Source organism: Anolis sagrei, chromosome 1, assembly GCF_037176765.1.
Source record: "Anolis sagrei isolate rAnoSag1 chromosome 1, rAnoSag1.mat, whole genome shotgun sequence".
In the NCBI taxonomy this organism is placed as follows: domain Eukaryota; kingdom Metazoa; phylum Chordata; class Lepidosauria; order Squamata; family Dactyloidae; genus Anolis; species Anolis sagrei.
Window position 1 is genome coordinate 80,928,369 of NC_090021.1, and position 17,604 is coordinate 80,945,972.

The window sequence follows — 17,604 nt, forward strand, 5'->3', positions numbered from 1 at the left end:
GTGGGCGGAGCGGGGCTTGGAGGCAGCGTGGGAGGGGTAAGATGAAGGAGGGGGTGGAGGGAAGGGGGCGGGGGGAAGCTGCGTTGTGTGTGTGTGTGTGTGGGCGGCGACGTGTTCGTGCGGGGCGGCGCGAGGGAGGGAGGAAAGTGCAGAGGGTGCATTGGCCATTCGGCCTTGTGCGCGCGCGCAGGGGACTTTGCGCCAGTGCGCATGCTCAGTTGTTTTGCCGTTTTTTCTGTGTGTTGTTGTGTTGTTTTCAATTTTGAGTGGATTAGTTTGTACCAAGTGGGTTGTCCTTGGAGCATGGCAATTTTGGTTCAGTTTCATTGGGGTTTTTTAGAGTTTTGCTGTCCCGTTGAACTCCCCTAACAGATGTATATATATAGATGGCAACAGTTACATTTAATTAGTTACTTCTTTAAGTAATGATGATGCAACTTTTCATTTCAGTACACAAAGGCTGCATCTACACTTCCATATAATGTAGTTTGGAATTGCATTATATGGTCAGCGTAGACCCTTATTATTTATTTTATTTTATTTATTTCGGTCATTTATACCCTGCCTTTCTCATCCCCTAGGGGGGACATCAATGCCATTAAACTGCATTATATTGGTCTACAGTAACTATATAATGCAGTTCCAAGCTAGATTACATGGCAGTGTACATCCAGCCTAAGAGGGTATCCACATTGCAAAGTTATAACAGATTGAGGCTACTTTACTCTAGAGAATTTGGGGATATATAGTTTGGGAAGGGACATTTTTTATTAGAGAGGTCTAATCAATTCCCTTACATTACCAGATAATTCTAAACCTCATCAAATTACATATCCTGAAATTCAATAGGATGGAACTATGGCAGGTAAAGTAGCACAAAACTGCTATAATTATATAGTGTGGGTACATGTAATTTCAGCTGACTATAATGCATAATGTATTCTGACTACCATTAAGCTATTTTTAGATATTTTAGAGACATTTTGAATGATGTTTTTCAGGTTTTCTGCCATTTTCTCATACATCCATTTTTAATGAATTTAAAACACCAAGCAATAGAACAAATAACAAGTTATTCTTTAAATATCACAGTGCACAACAACAACATCATACAAACCTTTTCAATAGTGTTATGATGGTGTAGTCAAATTGTGGCTCTTTCAGGGTTTTCTTTTTCTTTTTTCTTTTTGATCACCCAATTCTTCTCCAAGGTGACTGTCCTCTAATTCTGCATCCAAAAATTATTTTGCCCTTCCTGGAGTCATGGCCTCTATATTTTTAAGCCACTCCTCCAATGCAAAAAGAACCCCCTGTTGTTGCAGCAGGTTAAACTGCTGAGCTCCTGAACTTACTGACCGAAAGGTTGGTGGTGCAAATGCAGGAGGCAGAGTGACCTCCTGCTGTTAGGCCCAACTTCTGTTAACCTAGTAGTTCGAAAACATGCAAGTATGAGATCAATAGATACCACTTCTGAGGGAAGGTAGCAGCGCTCCATGCAGTCATGCTGGCCACATGATCTTGGAGATGTCTATGAACAATGCTGGCTCTTCGGCTTGGAAATGGAGATGAGCACCACCCCCCAGAATCAGACACGACTAGACTTAATGTTAGGTGAAACCTTTCTCTTTACTGCCAATGAAAAATAAGAAAAAACAAAGAAACTGCTCTTTTTTCTTTTGTCTTTTGTGGCTTTACTTATTTATTTACTTCACTTCTACCCTGCCTTTCTCCCCTGCTGGGGACTCAGGCGGTTTACAAACTCCTGCAAAATTCAATGCCGGATGGGCATAACAATAAAACACACCCATCAAATTATAAAAAAACAGTTAAGGCATATGAGCAATTAAAACACATATACAATAAAACAGATTAAAACCATATAAAGTGCCGAGTCTTGATCCATAGTCATTTTCCAAAACCCATAGTCATTATTCAGGCTGTTGAAATCTAATCCTGTAATGTCTTATTTGCCAAACACCTGCATACAAAGCCAGGTCTTAAGCTTTTTTCTAAAGACCAGGAGGGAAGGGGCCTGTCTGATGTCACTAGGGAGGGAGTTCCACAGCCGAAGGGCCACCATTGGGAAGGCCCTGTCTCTCATCCCCACCAATCACACTCACGAAAAAGGTGGGACCGAGAGTGGGGCCTCCCCAGTCAATCTTAAAGTTTTGGAGGGAGGGATCAGGTGCAGACCTCAGATCTCTCTCAGTTGTCCACCTTTGTTAAGAGTAATGATACACTCCTTATTAAACTTCAAAAAGTCACTTTCAAAACTCTATTCTTGCTCTCACTTTGTTGAAATTTTCACTGGATTCCTGCAGAGTACTGAGTGCCACGTTCAGGCCAATTTCGACAGGACACATAGACATAAATAACCATACAACTATAAGAACTTTTTAAATTTAGCACTAACTTGATGTCAACTTCTCAATACTGCACATTGTGTATAATTTACTACTGAAACTCTTACCCAGCATTCATTTTGCTCATTACTCTTTTATTTTCCCCCATAGGTTATGCCAACACTAGTTTCAGTATAAGAATGTAAGCTATTTTTGAGAAAGAGGTGTAAATCAGTTTCTCTATACAGCTCCCTTCAAAGCAGACTTGCTCCTAAAACACAATCCATTGTCATCTAAGTGTAATGTACATACCACTTTCATTCTGGATCACTGGTTGACTAATTAAAGAAGTAAATGCACATTCACTCAGAATACCTCAGGGCATTTTTTTCCAGCACATTCAAAACTTTTTCTATTTACAAATAAATGCATGTAAATGAACTTGGCCCATGATAGCATGACACCAAAGTGACATTAAATAATAGGAATAATGACAGCAAATGTTAAAAGTCAGGGTGACATAATGCTGGCTTGGAAGTACTGAAGCAGTCAAGGAAGAAATTTACAGCTCACTTACAAAAACGTAATCGGATTGTGGGCTGTAGTCCAATTGCATTCTTTCTGAAAGTATATACGTCAGCAGAACTCTTATTAAGTTAAAACCAGTTCAGTTTTCAATTGTGCAGTTTATTTAAATGGAACGTACTCTTAACTAGGACATATGAAATGGCTGAGGGGAAAGGTTTGGGAACATACTGATCTGGAAGTAACTGGAACAAATTAATTTCCCATGCACATATATGGCTATACTGTTATGTTAATTGATAACATTGTTGTGCCATCAAGTTGTTTCTGACTTCTGACTACCTTAAGGTGACCCTATCATGGAGTTTTCTGAAGCTAAGAATGTGTGACTTGCCCAACATCACCCAATGGGTTTTTGTTGCCATATAGCGACATAAATCCTGCTCACCAGAATCATAGTTCAAAGCTCAGACCTTAAAGACTGACACTTATTTCACATGCCAATCACTACACTTATAAATAGTACTCTACCTTCTAATGGCATTTTACAGTTTTTTCATAGCAGCAATAGTATTGATTATTACTTATAATGTGGTATACATTTTAGTTCTTGTTATCTGATAGACCAGATTTGCTATATTTGGGCAAAGTCATGGGATATTGGTCTGATTTGGCCCAACTGGCCATTCAGCTTGGACACTGGTGACTTTGCCCTTTCTTTATGCTCATCAGCATAAGGAAAGGGGATAGATCAAGCCCATGTTGGCAATGCTCCTAGTTGGTCACAGAGCTCTATTAGAGCTCCTGGCCATTGCTGGTATCCCTACTGATGTGAGAACTGGATGCCTGAATGACCAGCAACAAGGAGGAGAAGTGATAGCTCAGTGTAGCATGTGTGGTGCTGGGCAGTCTGGACAATGTCCCCAGATTTAGCATAAACATGCTCTGCTCTGAGGCAGATGTACATCAGGTTAAATTGTCTGGTGTAGATATGAACTTTAATCATTGACAGTCCATAACTCCAGTCAGTAAATCATCTAATATTTAGATCAGGAGTGAAACTGCTCAGATCGTTGGATGAGCATTTCTGGCTCCTCCCAACCTTGCATAGGCTGCAGGGATGACATTGTGGAAAATGGGAAGCAATGTTCCAGGAAGTAGAAGACTCTTTCTTCCACTTTGGAGTGGGAACAAAACAGCAAAAGAAAATGAAATCATGTCCACACAGTCTTTGCTTCAACCCAAAGTTGCATTGGAAGGGATAGAATTATTGACATTTGAACTCAGGGTTTAGGGAAGTCCAAGGGGACCCATGGGCAACTGGGATTGTCCCCCTTCTCCAGGGTACATGCAGACAGTATGCCACACAATTCCCATTCCTCATTTTGACATCGTAGGGATTGGTACCCTTGTCTACAAATAAGCAGCCTCAGATTATATCCATGCGACTTCCCTGGATACAAAGGGCACAAATAGAAACAGATGTAACTCTGAGTTATTAATAAGTCCTTCTCCCAGCGGAGTCCATATCTAAGATATTGCTGTTGTGCTGTGTAAATGTTTCATGCTAGGATTTTGTTTTCCTCACATATCACTGTTGGCCACAATGCTGCTACTGTTGCCTGGTCCCCTTTTTTCCTTTAATGCACTCTAAAATTCAACATCAAAAGACCATGAGTAGTTATCTTGATCGTGGCTCTTGTTAGTGGGCACTGCATTAAGTTGCTCCCTGCATTTTTCTCTGCTTGCCTGTTTCTTTCCTTGGGTGTTCCTTTTATGAGAACTTACTCCAGTCAGATTACATAAATCAGATTCTACCATTAGAAAATGGAACAGCCATTTGGGGTTCAGCCTGAGGCTCAGCTTGTTCTTCCATTTATAATTACAAAAATCTTTAGCTGGGCAAATTAACCCACTCAAGTGATGGAAATTTCACTCGTTCTTCCTTGTCCTCTTTTGTATGTTGTTTCCATCCACCGTGACCCATCCATCCCAAAGAAAAGTGGCAAATGTTAAAGAAACTTGTTCTCTTAGCAAGAGAAGTAGCAAAGCAAAAGAAATAAAAGAATGAAATAAATGACCTTGTGCTGTTACTTTGCTGACTTGGTGCCTTCCAAATGTAATACATTACAACCCTACCCCCACCCCCAACCAATGCTAACTTGATAGGTGTTGATAGAGTTAGAGAAGAATTTATAAACTCCTTACCGTCCTCATTTCTTTTTCCTTTTCAATGCCTCTAGTATGCCAAAGAATTGATGGTCCCATTTAATTCTGGAGAATAACAGCCCTGTAGATTTGTTCAAGGTCACTGAGAGACTCCATAGCTGAGTTAATTTTGGATTTCAATTTTCCCAGGTCAACAACAACACTCTTCCTGATGATTCATAATCCTAGAATTCATCCAGGCCAGCACATGCCATCTCATCCAACAATCCTGTCAGGCTGCTTCAATTAAGCCATAAAAATCCAGAAAGATTATTGAGCACATGAATAGCTGCAATATATGGCTACTGGGTCATATTGTGTGGGATGTGCACACTGGTAAGAGACGTTGTGATGGAGGAGCCATTAGGATTTCCAGGTGAGTAGCATTCTGTCCTAAGATTTCAGAACCAAATATGAGATCAAGAGATTGCCCCTAGCAATGTCACAGGCCTGAGTCCTGGTGATGTCGTTAAATGTCATACATTAAGCAGTAGATATCATTAAAATAAGAAAAAAGCAAGTCCAAGAAAAGGCAATATACATGACAAGCACATAACATTTTGTGTTATGTGCTTTCTGGAATCTCTGAACAAGAGCATCAAGAGGCCAGAGGTTCCAAGCTAGGTGTTGAGATCTGGCAACCAAACAGGCTATACAAAAATATGTTCTGTATTTACTGCTTTTGTTCGTGATTATAGATATTTTGGCAATGCTAGGACTCAATACTTCCAGTTTTACTGGTCCTTGCTTTCCTTGACATCATTTTTGCTAAGTAACTGCTTGTCATGGATATAGCTGCTATTTGTGTGTGCAAGTGTGTGTATGTATGCATGCACTATGAGTAAAGAGGTCCCATACGGGACCATGGATCTCTCCAAGTGCTTAAACATGCCATTTCTGATGGTGGTCCTGACCTTTGGCATTATAAAGCAACTAATACTTGAAATACTGGACCGTCGTTTTTCACAGAATCTCACAGGAGAGAGTGTTCAATCTTAGTGCTTCCTTCCTATAGTACAAGGGGTTTGTTTGTTTGTTTTTACCTTTGAACTTCCTGTATTTCAATTGCCAGAAGCCCCAGTCAACTTGGCTAAGTTGCAGGAATTCTGGGAGCAGAAATCTAAAACTCCTGGAGTAAAAGTTGGGAACCAAAGGTAGGGAACCACTGTCTTGGGATGCATCATTCCTTTCTCTCCCCAAGGGCATATCTACACTGACTACTTAAGTCAATTTCGAACTGGTATTGAAGAATTTGGTTTTGCTGTGCAGATTATAACATAGGAAAATCTCAAACCAGTTTGAGGCCCAAATGGTGATTACATAGAGAAAGAGCACTGGTGTGCATTAAGGCCTTTCCCCCACACATTTTCATGGGCCTAGCCACCACAATATGAAGCTAGTTTCATATTGCATTAAATGGGGTCCAAGACATACCCATACCATTCTTTGCTTCTTAGTCTAGCCAAGTCATCACTGGATTATTTTTGGTTTATGTGGCAGGTGAGTGCGCTCCATAAATCTCCACTTTGCTGCTTAATGGTATCTGCACACAGATAGACAACTGTTGAGGACGAGAGATGATAGTATTCATTGCCAGTGAGTTACATGCATTTTGCACGAGCAAAGTGCATGTAAGCCTGAAATCTAAGCATTTCTAGTAATGTGGAAGCCAGTGTCATTAAGATAAATGGCAAATGATTATGCTAGGAGCAGTAATAGACATGCAGAAAGTAGATATGTGCAGAGCTTAGAGAGGTAACTTTGGATTGCAATGCCTGACTAAGGAAGTATCTGAATTGTATTGAAAAAGCTCTGGAGATATCAGGATACTGACATAGCATTTATTATAATGGCATTTCTTTTAAAATCTTATATTGCATTCTTATAATAGCTCCCATTTCTACAGCAGTATGAAGAACTTTCAGTACTCACTCAAACTTATATAAAGGGAGTCCATGTGACAGTTTAAATTACTGTAAATATAAATAGGAAAGGATTGGGTTTCACTTTGGCCAAGGAGATGTGAGCGCTGATTTGCTTCCCTACAAGTCAGTGGCAACTTCATTAACATTGGACGGAGACCAATACTTCTCCATTACCTTTCCAGTTCTATCCGGTTTTGTTATGCTAGCTTTGAAAAACCAAGGAGACTTTCTGATTGGCTGCTTTTTCTGGGAGTAACAGCATGACGCAGTTAAGAGACATAAGTAAGGGTGACATTCAATCACAGCTGTGTCTAGGGGCTGCAGTGCTAATTGTGCTGAAATGTCATGTCTGCAGGTCAAAGCATGGAAACGTTACTTTTAGGGAATAACTCCAACAAGCCTACTGTCAGATGGTCACTGGCCATACTGACTGGGTGATTTTGAGAATCATGGCCAAATAAATATTGTTTATAATCTAGAGAAAATCCACTTGTGGGTGAGGATGCATATGTTTTGCTTGGTACACAAATATATTTTAATTTTATTTTTATAATATATTCATTTCTTGCATTTTCATACTATCAGTTAATGATACTAATAATTTTGTTTCTTCCCTACCTCAGCTTGTGGCTTGAGGTATAATTAAAGCACATAAACATTGTAAAAATACCACAATACACATATTAAAATGTCAGTATCACCATTTTTGTACACAGGTGAAATTTTGTGTACATTTGTAGATATGCAAACTTTCTCTATTTTGTCCTTGCATGCAAGGAGAAACCATTTCTTTAGTTTTTTCCTTCCATATGGGAGAAAAGGTGTCTTTTTGAGTAGAATTCTCCAATTCATGCAAGACAACATTCTGGGGGGGGGGGTATTCTGTTCAGAAATACTTGTGGTTTTTCTGTGCTGAAAACACAGTTTTTAAGGCTGGCTTTAAGCCCACCTTTGAATCTATTTTCCTGTCCACCAACCTTCCATTTACCATTCTTCAGTTGGGAGTAGAGTAACTGCTTTGGGAGACAGTGGTCGAGCATTCAGACAACGTGGCCAGTCCAGAGTTGATGGCATACAATCATCACTTCAGTCCTGGTGGTCTTTGCTTCTTCCAAAGCAGACTATTTGTCCACCTGTCTTCCCAAGAGATTTGCAAGGTTTTTCTGAGGCAAGGCTAATGGAATTGTTCCAAGAGCTGAGTGTGATATCGGTAGATGGTCCATGTTTCACAGGCGTATAGCAGGGTTGGGAGGACAATCGCTTTCTAAACAAGCTTCTTGGTCTCGCTACGAATGTCCTGATCCTCTATCTGCTTCATTTGGAAGAATACTGTTACCATAACTCTGAACTATGGCAGTTAAGGTGGTGTCACACTGCATTAATTCTACAATGTAGATCCACCCCAGTTGGCTTTTGCCTAAACTTATTGGTAAGGGTGAGATTTTGCTCCCTTTCTCCTCTCCCACTTGCCGAGCTGACTGAATACAAACTACTTTTTCACTTTGAACTTTTTGTCATGTCAGGAGCAACTTGAGAAACTGCAAGTTGCTTCTGGTGTGAGAAAATTGGCCGTCTGCAAGAATGTTGCCCAGGGGATGCCCGGATATTTTGATATTTTATCATCCTTGTGGGAGGCTTCTCTCATGCTCCCACATGGGAAGCTGGAGCTGACAGAGGGAACGCATCTGCACTCTCCTTGGATTTGAACCTCTGATCTGTCACTCTTCAGTCCTGCCGACACAAGGGTTTAACCCACTGCACCATCGGAGGCTCCTTACTTCCAACTCAGTTTGCATTAGTTGCAGTAAGCAACGGACTACATAGAAAAGTCTGAGGTGGAAAAAGAAGCCAGTATATGTTAAAAGCAGCTGAAAATTTGCAACGATGGAGGATTAATTGAGACTGTCCCTGCCAAACTGGGAGCTGAAGAATAGGGAGTTCTTGGTTCATTCCATGTAAAGCCACCCCCAACCCCCAAGATTGGAAAATGGAGGACATTTTGTGAGAGACAGGACTGTATCAACCTATTGAGAATGTGTTAACTAAAATTTGCACAGCATTACAGAGCTGTAAAACACTATTATTTAGTTCATATACTATAGCCTGAAAAAACTTAGGCAGACACCTTCCAGAAGACCAGCCTGCATATTTCTGACAATGATGGTGAAAAAAATCCTCCCCTTCCAATCATATTTTCCAAATTATATACATCTACCCTCCAAAGTACTGCAAAAGCAGCCCATTTTGACCTTTTCTCTCCCCATTCTCTTCTATATGGTAGAATGCTGATGTCCAGCCCTGTAACTGCAAACACATGCTAGTTCTGGCAGGATTTCAGTGGACCAGACATCTTCTTTACTATGATTGTAGATATCTTGTAGCACCAAGAGCTATTTTAGTTCCGTTCTGGGTGGAAGGAGAGACCACACATTTCATTTGTGGTAAGCTATCATCGGTATCTCCTCCCAATCATTTTAATGTGTTTATTTCAGACCCCCAGGAGCAAACAAAGGAAAGCAATCTCCCTCTTTCTCTCCCCGCGCCCCCTCTCTATTTATCTCCATTAGTGAGAGGTACTTTTAAAAACATAGCTACTGTATTTGCACAGCAGAGGCTCCTGAGGCTTAGCTAATTTGTTGCTTTTTATCCAGTTGCAGAGGGCACATATCCATAAACTTTTCAGGAGTAAATGAAGATTCCTCCCAACCCCAAATTGACTTGTGGGAGTTTACTTCTTAACAGTTGGCTGCTATTGTAAGGTGGGTGATAATAAGCCATCTTTCAAAAACCCTATTACTTCTGTTATTTTTCTTTGCTTTTCTGTGTTAATTCCAGAATGCACTGTGCAACCAGAAAGCAAGGTTATTTTGTTTTCCAGTGTATATGTACATGCATTAAACACATACAACTAAGTCAAAAGGATACCCACATATTAAAAAGTTTGTATTTAGATCTCATTCCAAACTCAACTTCTCACACTTCCTTTTTTCTCTTTTTAACCTCCTTTACACAGTTGTTTGGTTCATTATACACGGAAAATATACTTGAGAGATCCAGATTCAAGTCCCCACTAGTATGTATAATTCATCAGGTGGACCTTGGGCTGAGCACTCCGGTTTGGTCTTGTTAGAGAGATAACAGCTGTAGTGTGTTGGGCCTCTGCAACCAGACAGATGTCCAATGGCATGAAAGCATTCATTTGTATTAATTACCTTGCAGATAATATATTTTCACATTTGCTCTGCATTTTGAGGCTGCAAAAAAGAAAAAGGAAACTGATAATGGATTGTGGGAATATTTGTTTCCATTGCTAACCTGCTTACACAGTTCTCATAGCTTTTGGGGTAAGGATAGGTCATGTTTCCGCATCTTTGTTTTCTTTCTTTGCTTCTGCTGCCCTGGAGACTAGGACTTGGAGCATTGGGTTCAAATTATAGGAAATGAGAGTCTACCTGAACATTACTAAGAACTTCCTGACCATAAGAGCTACTCAACAGTGGAACTCTCTGCCTATGAATGTGGTGGAAGCTCCTTCCTTGGATGTTTTTAAACAGAGGCTAGATGGCCATTTGTCAGGGGTGTTTTGATTGTGCTTGCCGGCATGGCAGGGGGTTGGACTAGATGGTCCATGTGGTCTTTTCCAACTCTATTATTCTATGATTCTATGCGCTATAAAATACATGTTACATCAGATTTTGCCTGGAATTGTGGGAGAGAGTCCCCATATGTGCAGCTATGGGAACTAAATTTGATTGTCAACCAAGGGATAATCTGGGTAAAATTTGTTTGAATCCGAATTCTGTCATTGACTGTGAAGGGTGCTGGACTCCATCAGTGAAAGAACTGGAATGCCTTTCTCCTTAATACCATCTGCTGCCTCATTTACCACCAGTAAAGCATATGCTATAACAGTAATATGAGTTAGTGTTTTGCACTAAAATAATTCCCGGGGAAGCCTGGAACTACACCCAGTTCCTGACTAAGACAGCAGTGTATCTCACAAGCAGAGTCATTCATATTTACAAGCAGAGGGAAGCAACAACCACTCCTTCACCATTGCCACTCCTACAAAGGTTTTTGCGAAAACAATGAAGCAGACATAGTCTTCTTTATAAACACATATGAACTAGGTTTATTTAGAAATACTAAAGATTATACAACATCTCATTGTAAGAGGTGCAGTAACACGTGCTTTTCAAATTTGGAGCAAACACAGAGAATGGCAGACTATTGAAATGGAAGACAAACAGACTCCGACTAACTGCAAGCTAACTGATGTGGGCGGAGAGAGGCAATGGCCAAAATCTACAAAACAGGAAATGACACGAATATTTGCTATGCCTAAACTTGCAGAGAGAGAAACATGCACACTAGCAACTGCTGAGTATACACATGCTAAAATTTCTACCTGACCCCAATAAACCTGATCTCTCATAAAGAATTATTGTGAAGTCAAGTTTAGGAGGAATAGAGTTATGTATGTTACTTGGAATTGATTGGAGGAAAGGTAAGAAATGTGTCTCCATCTACACCAGTCATGAGCAAGCCCAGGCCGCACCGGAATGATCTGCAGCAATGTAGAGCAAGACAGCCTTATTGTGGTCTTTCCCCATATTATAGAAAATCTTGAGAAAGCCTGAATTCTGATCCAGAATTTGGGCTTTCCCCAGACTTGGGGGCCGTGGGGACAGTTGGGTCAGTCCTCAATCAGAATTGGCTGCAAATATTCTCTGTTGTTCCTGCATGTCAGAGCACAATTCATTTTTGTTCAAGGAGGAATCTAAGAAGTCTAGAGAGTAAGTGACAAAGAGAAGCCTTTAGGAAATTCCCAAGATCAGCAAAAGAGGTGATATCCCATGTTATTTTTTTTACATCACATGGAGTACCTATACAATGCATATCTGAATCCTGTTGGTCAGCTCCACAGTAAACTTGTTGAATACCTTGTGGAATGCTCACGATCCTACCTGCTTCACAGGCGCAATTGGTGGGAATGAGGGACATGGCCTTCTCGGTGGTGGCCCCGCAACTCTGGAACTCCCTCCCCAAAGACATCAGGCAAGTCCCAACATTGGCAGTCTTTAGAAGGAGCTTGAAAATGTGGATGTTCTGGTGTGCCTTCCCAGAATAAGGAATCCTAAGCAATATGTCCTCAATGCACTTTATGAGAGATTTAGAACTGTCTGCACGTTCACCTTTCCCAAAACATTCCTCCTATCCCCTTTAAACTTCCCAGCTTTTAACTTTTAAAACTAAAACTAAAATAAAAATAAATTAACCAATGTATAAATCCCACTGGATTATTCTAGTTGGGACTCATGTGTAGATTCAAGCACAGTGCAAAGGAATTCTCATTTTACGTACTCTGTCTCTTCAAGCATAAAATGTACAACACGAAAATGCCTTGCTCGATCCTATGTAATGGCAGCATTACTGTCTTTTAATAGTAGAAAATAGTCGCAAGGGTGGTCTTTGAGGAATGATTATGCCAATGGTGGTGAGAGCTGGACCTTAGACAGGAGGCTTTTTATCAGTAATGAAACTGGAAGTAGCTTTTCTTGAATGAGATTAAATAAATGTGAACCAGGTGAATTCTTGTTGGATACTACTGAATTAATAATACTGAATTAATTGTGATAGCACTGAATTAATTGCTCTGTGCAAATTGTGTTTACACTCCCAGCTTTTGATCTATTAAGACTCCAAGATCCCTTTCACATGTACTGTTTTCAAGACAGGTATCAGCCATCCTATATCTCTGCATTTGATTACCTAATAAATGTAGTACCATGCATTTTCCCTCTTGAAAGTCATCTTGTTAGTTTCAGCCCTGCTCTCTGTTAAGGTCATTTTGGATTCTGATGCTGTCAAATCAACCACTGAACCACAGCAATGTCATTAAAATGTGTTAATTTTTGTCAATTCATGAAGAATGGATGGCATACAGCATCTGCCCCAAATGGTGGTGGTCCCTGGGGTAAGTTAAATAAAGGGAATATAATACTGAGTTATGGGCTGAGGCTGCTTTCCATCCCTTAGTGTCTGTTTCAGATGAGGTGTATATTTCAAATCTGACTTACATCTAAGCATCCGTGAACCATACGTGCCCCATAATACTGATTTTTGAGACCCTCAAACCCTCCAGACTCCCCAGAATGTCCTTCTCCTGTCCACAAAAAAGCAAGTGAACTGTTGCTCCTGGAAACAGAAATTGTTTCCAGAAGCAGAAACTGTCCTTTGAATTGTGGTGGTGGTGGTGGTGGTGGTGGTGGTGGTGGTGGGGTGGGGGTGGGCGGGTGTTGTCTTCCATTGTTTAAAAAACTCAAAACCCAAAGTAGTCTTACAGTCATTTTTCACTTCCCCTACCCTTTCTGACATTTTCGATATTCTGTGCAGGCACTGAAGAATTCAGGGGGAAGTAAATTGGCTCTGTGACCTACAATTGCCCACCCCTATATAATAAAAGGAATGTGTGCGCATTAAGAGGGAAAGTGTCTCTGTGTGTGTTCCATTTTAAAATCAGATTCAGTGGCACTGTTGTGGAGTTAATATTTGCATTGCATACATTGGCATGAATGAATATATTTAAAGTGGAAAGTACTTCTTTGTCTTGGGCGAAGATAATAATGAATACTTATACATGCACAGGTTTTCCCTGCTGTGTGACATTCTCCATTCTTTCCTTCATATTAGGCATTCATTATTGTATCCTTGCCGAGATTTGTTTCAGTGAAGCTATAAATCCTCCTTTCGCTATGTCACAATATTATTATTTATGATGTCTGTCATCTATTGATGCTACAAGAAACGTCACACACGAAAGTATTGCAAAAGTATTTTTTTCTATTCTTAGGTAAAAGCCTGTTCTATCCTATTTGAGCAATAACATAAAACAAACCCAATTTTGGAAATGTTTGTTACTGTTAAGAAATTGGAGCCTTAAAATGTGTTATGTAATGTTATAAAACAAAAGGCACAGGCTAAAAAACTTGCTGCTAATTTACAGAGACTCAGAATTCTTTAGATCAGCTTTTTAAATTTTTAACAATACCTTTTCAGATGCTTTTTTTTCCTCCTCAGTAATAAATTGACTTCTTATGAAATTCCAGGACAAGGAATTCCTCTTTCAAAAAAGACACAAATTCTCCCTACAATATTTCACATTAAAAATACCCAGGCTCCTGACCTCATATGATTTAGTTTAGTTTAATTTAGTTTTCTTTTGGCAGTTTCTGTGGTCTCACAAGGCGGAAACTTGTACCTCTGAAATCCACCAAAACTGCCTACTACTACCCTAGTACAATTTAAGACCTTATGTACCTCTGGAAAACTCCAACTAGTCCTTCTTAGTAATCAGTGTAGTTTGATCCACAGTCCTGCTCTGCTTACAGCATGAGGCTCTAGAGCTGTAGGCCTGTCCTAGTGAAATAGTAGTTTTATTTATTTATTTATTTATTTATTACTGTGCTTGTATACCGCCGTTTCTCAGCCTAAATTGGCGACTCAACGCGGTTTACAACAGTACAACAACCAACAATATTCAGTTTAAAACCATAAAAAACAACATACACAATACACAATATTGGCCCGTCAATAATAATCCAATGCATCTCTTAACTAAAATCATAATCCAATTTCATCGTCCATATTATCAATCCTTTAGTCATCAGTTCATTGTACCGAATTAACCGAATGCCTGTTCGAACATCCAGGTCTTCAATCTTTTTCGAAACACCATCAGCGAGGGGGCTGATCTTACCTCCATGGGAAGGGCGTTCCAAAGCCGAGGGGCCACCACAGAAAAGGCCCTGTCTCTCGTCCCCGCCACCAGAGAATGTGTATTTGACCTTGTGCTGGTTATTAGTTGCAATAAAGTAAAAGCTGTAAGTCAGTTGTGAAGGGTTAGGTCTACCTTAAGGTTAAAGAAACTTTACAAGTTGTCTCCACTAGATTCCCAAGAGGTGCCTCTTTTCCTAGATATCTCTTCATACTGTTTATGTATACCTCACTTTTCCTTTCCACAAGGAGACTCAAAGTTACATCTGTATGCTCCTTCCCATTTCAGTCACTTCAACAGTCCTGTGAGGTCATGCAAGCAGAGGGATAGTCTCTGCTCATTGAGCTTTGGGGCTGAGTGGGGATTTGAAAATGTGTCTCCAGAGCCCTAGGACATTGCTCTAATCACCTCTGCCATCTTGGTGGAAAATTTTGTTCTTTTGCTCTACCAACCACCCTTTGAATCAATCACCCCGGTTATCAACTTGAATGGCTGATGGTTCTCCCATGTCTTTCAGAAGCACATCAAGTTAAAGTGATTATCTGTTTGTCCCTGAGTTACCAAAGGGACAGGAGCTTTTACCAGAGGAAGTTCGAAGTGTTTTCCAAAATTGCCATGACTATATAGCAAGTCTATACAGGGAAACAAACGACTAAAAGCAGGATCCCAAATATTATGTTGGCATTAATAATTCAATGAAAAGGATATACAAGTAGATATACAAGTTACAAACATCTGACTTATGAACGACTCACAGTTAAAGGTGAAACAACAGGAAGTGAGAGAACTCTTATCCCTAGGAAGGAAAATTCAACCCTAGAAGAGTTCTCATGGGGAAAAGGTGTCTCAACTGAAGCTTTATCACCATCCTTGTTCCACAACAAGCCAGTTTTTTCAAAATCCAATTATCACAGGGGACAGAACATGAGGTGAGACCTTCTGAATAGCAGGTTAACCGCCGGTGGTGAACAGGTTAACCGCTGAGCTGTTGAACTTGCTGACTGAAAGGTTGGCAGTTCGAATCTGGGAAGAGGGGTGAGCTCCTGCTGCTAGGCCCAGCTTCTGCCAATCTAGGAGTTTGAAAACATGCAAATGTGAGTAGATCAATAGGTACCGCTTCTGCAAGAAGGTAATGGCACTCCTTGCAGTCATGACTTTGGAGGTGTCTACAGATAATGCTGGCTCTTTGGTTTAGAAATGGAGATGAGCACCACCCCCCCAGAGTCGGACACAACTAGACTTAATGTCAAGGGAAACCTTTACCTTTACTTTTACTATGCTATCCAAAGCAGGCATATATATATGGCTGGAGTTACACTTTTAAAAGTACCTGTAATTACTAACAACTCGGGTGTTAACCTCTCCCTATGCTATCCAAAGCACACACACACATGGCTAGAGTTACACTTAAAAATGTGCCTGTTCCAACTTACATACAAATTCAACTTAAGAACAAACTTACAGAACCTATCTTGTTCATAACTTGGGGACTGCTTATAGTTCTAGTTTCCAAATTATGGCATACATTCCCATTGTCTAATACCAGCTTGTTTGATAGTCCCATTCTACAAGCTTTTATTTTCTTTGCTTCTGGCAGATGACTTTTTTAAGAAGGGTGGTAACCCCTTTAGAACTATACAGGGACCTTGACCCCAGAAGTTCTTCACAGCAGTTCTTTTACACTGAATAGTAACAATGAAGACTTATGCCTTGGCATCTATAATATAAACATCCTTGCCTGACATGTCCTCATGCTGCACGTTTACATGTACTAAAAACCTAAGAGGAAGGACCAGCCTGCTGATGGAACTTGATTTGCAGTGTTATCTATTTCTGCTACATATCTTTTGTGTTAATGTAAACCAAGGAAAATGCTACTGGTCTTTTTTTCTTTGTACTAGTTTACAGAATCACCCAGTGCAGGCTCATAGCAAGGATTTTGATTCCCGGGGGGGGGGGGGGGGGCTGAGTTTGATTCGGGGGGGGGGGGATGATTCTGAGTGAAAGAGGGTTTATCCTAGCAAACCTTTTGTATTGTTACCCCAATACCCCCATGCATATGGGATATATTGAGTATGGTGATCAGATCATGATATGAATAAACATAACAGTTTAAATAATGCACCAGTAAGGCCTTCTCACAGGCCACCATGAGAATTTGGGGGGGGGGGGGGTGAAGCCCCTCAAGCCCCCCCCCCCCCCCCCGGCTACATGCCTGACCCAGTGTATCTACTGATTGATTCAGCCAGAACATTGTATTTGCTAGAGATGAGCAATAACTCTTTCTTGGAACATTTTGGCTAAGATTCTACCATGATATGCATGTTATTTTTCAATGTTAGCATAGATTAAAAAAAAAAACAAGTTAAGAAAAACAGATGTGAGAGTAATCAAAACTGATAGATTCATCCATTTAGGTCCTGGGGCTCAAGTGTTTTTGTGTTGGTAATGAATTAGGGCTAATTTTTTTTCAGAAAGGCTTTTAATCTTTTAACACCTTATGACAAGCAGGTACAAAATGGCCCTCTCTGTGATGGAAATACCTGGGCATATTGAATCTGACCAGTGCAGATAAGAGAGAAATTTGCTGTTATTAAAGAATTTATTTAAATTCACAAATTGTATTCAGTGTAGAAAGTTGGTTTGAAATGTGGCATTGGAAGATAGTTCAGCAAATACTATGGGCTGCCAAAATGACCAGTCAATGGATCCTAGGGCAAATCAAGCCTTGAAATCTCCTTAGAAGTCAAAATAACCAAACTGAGGTCATATGGTGAGACAACATGACTCCTTAGAAATAGTGATAGGAAGGAATTGATTAAATGAG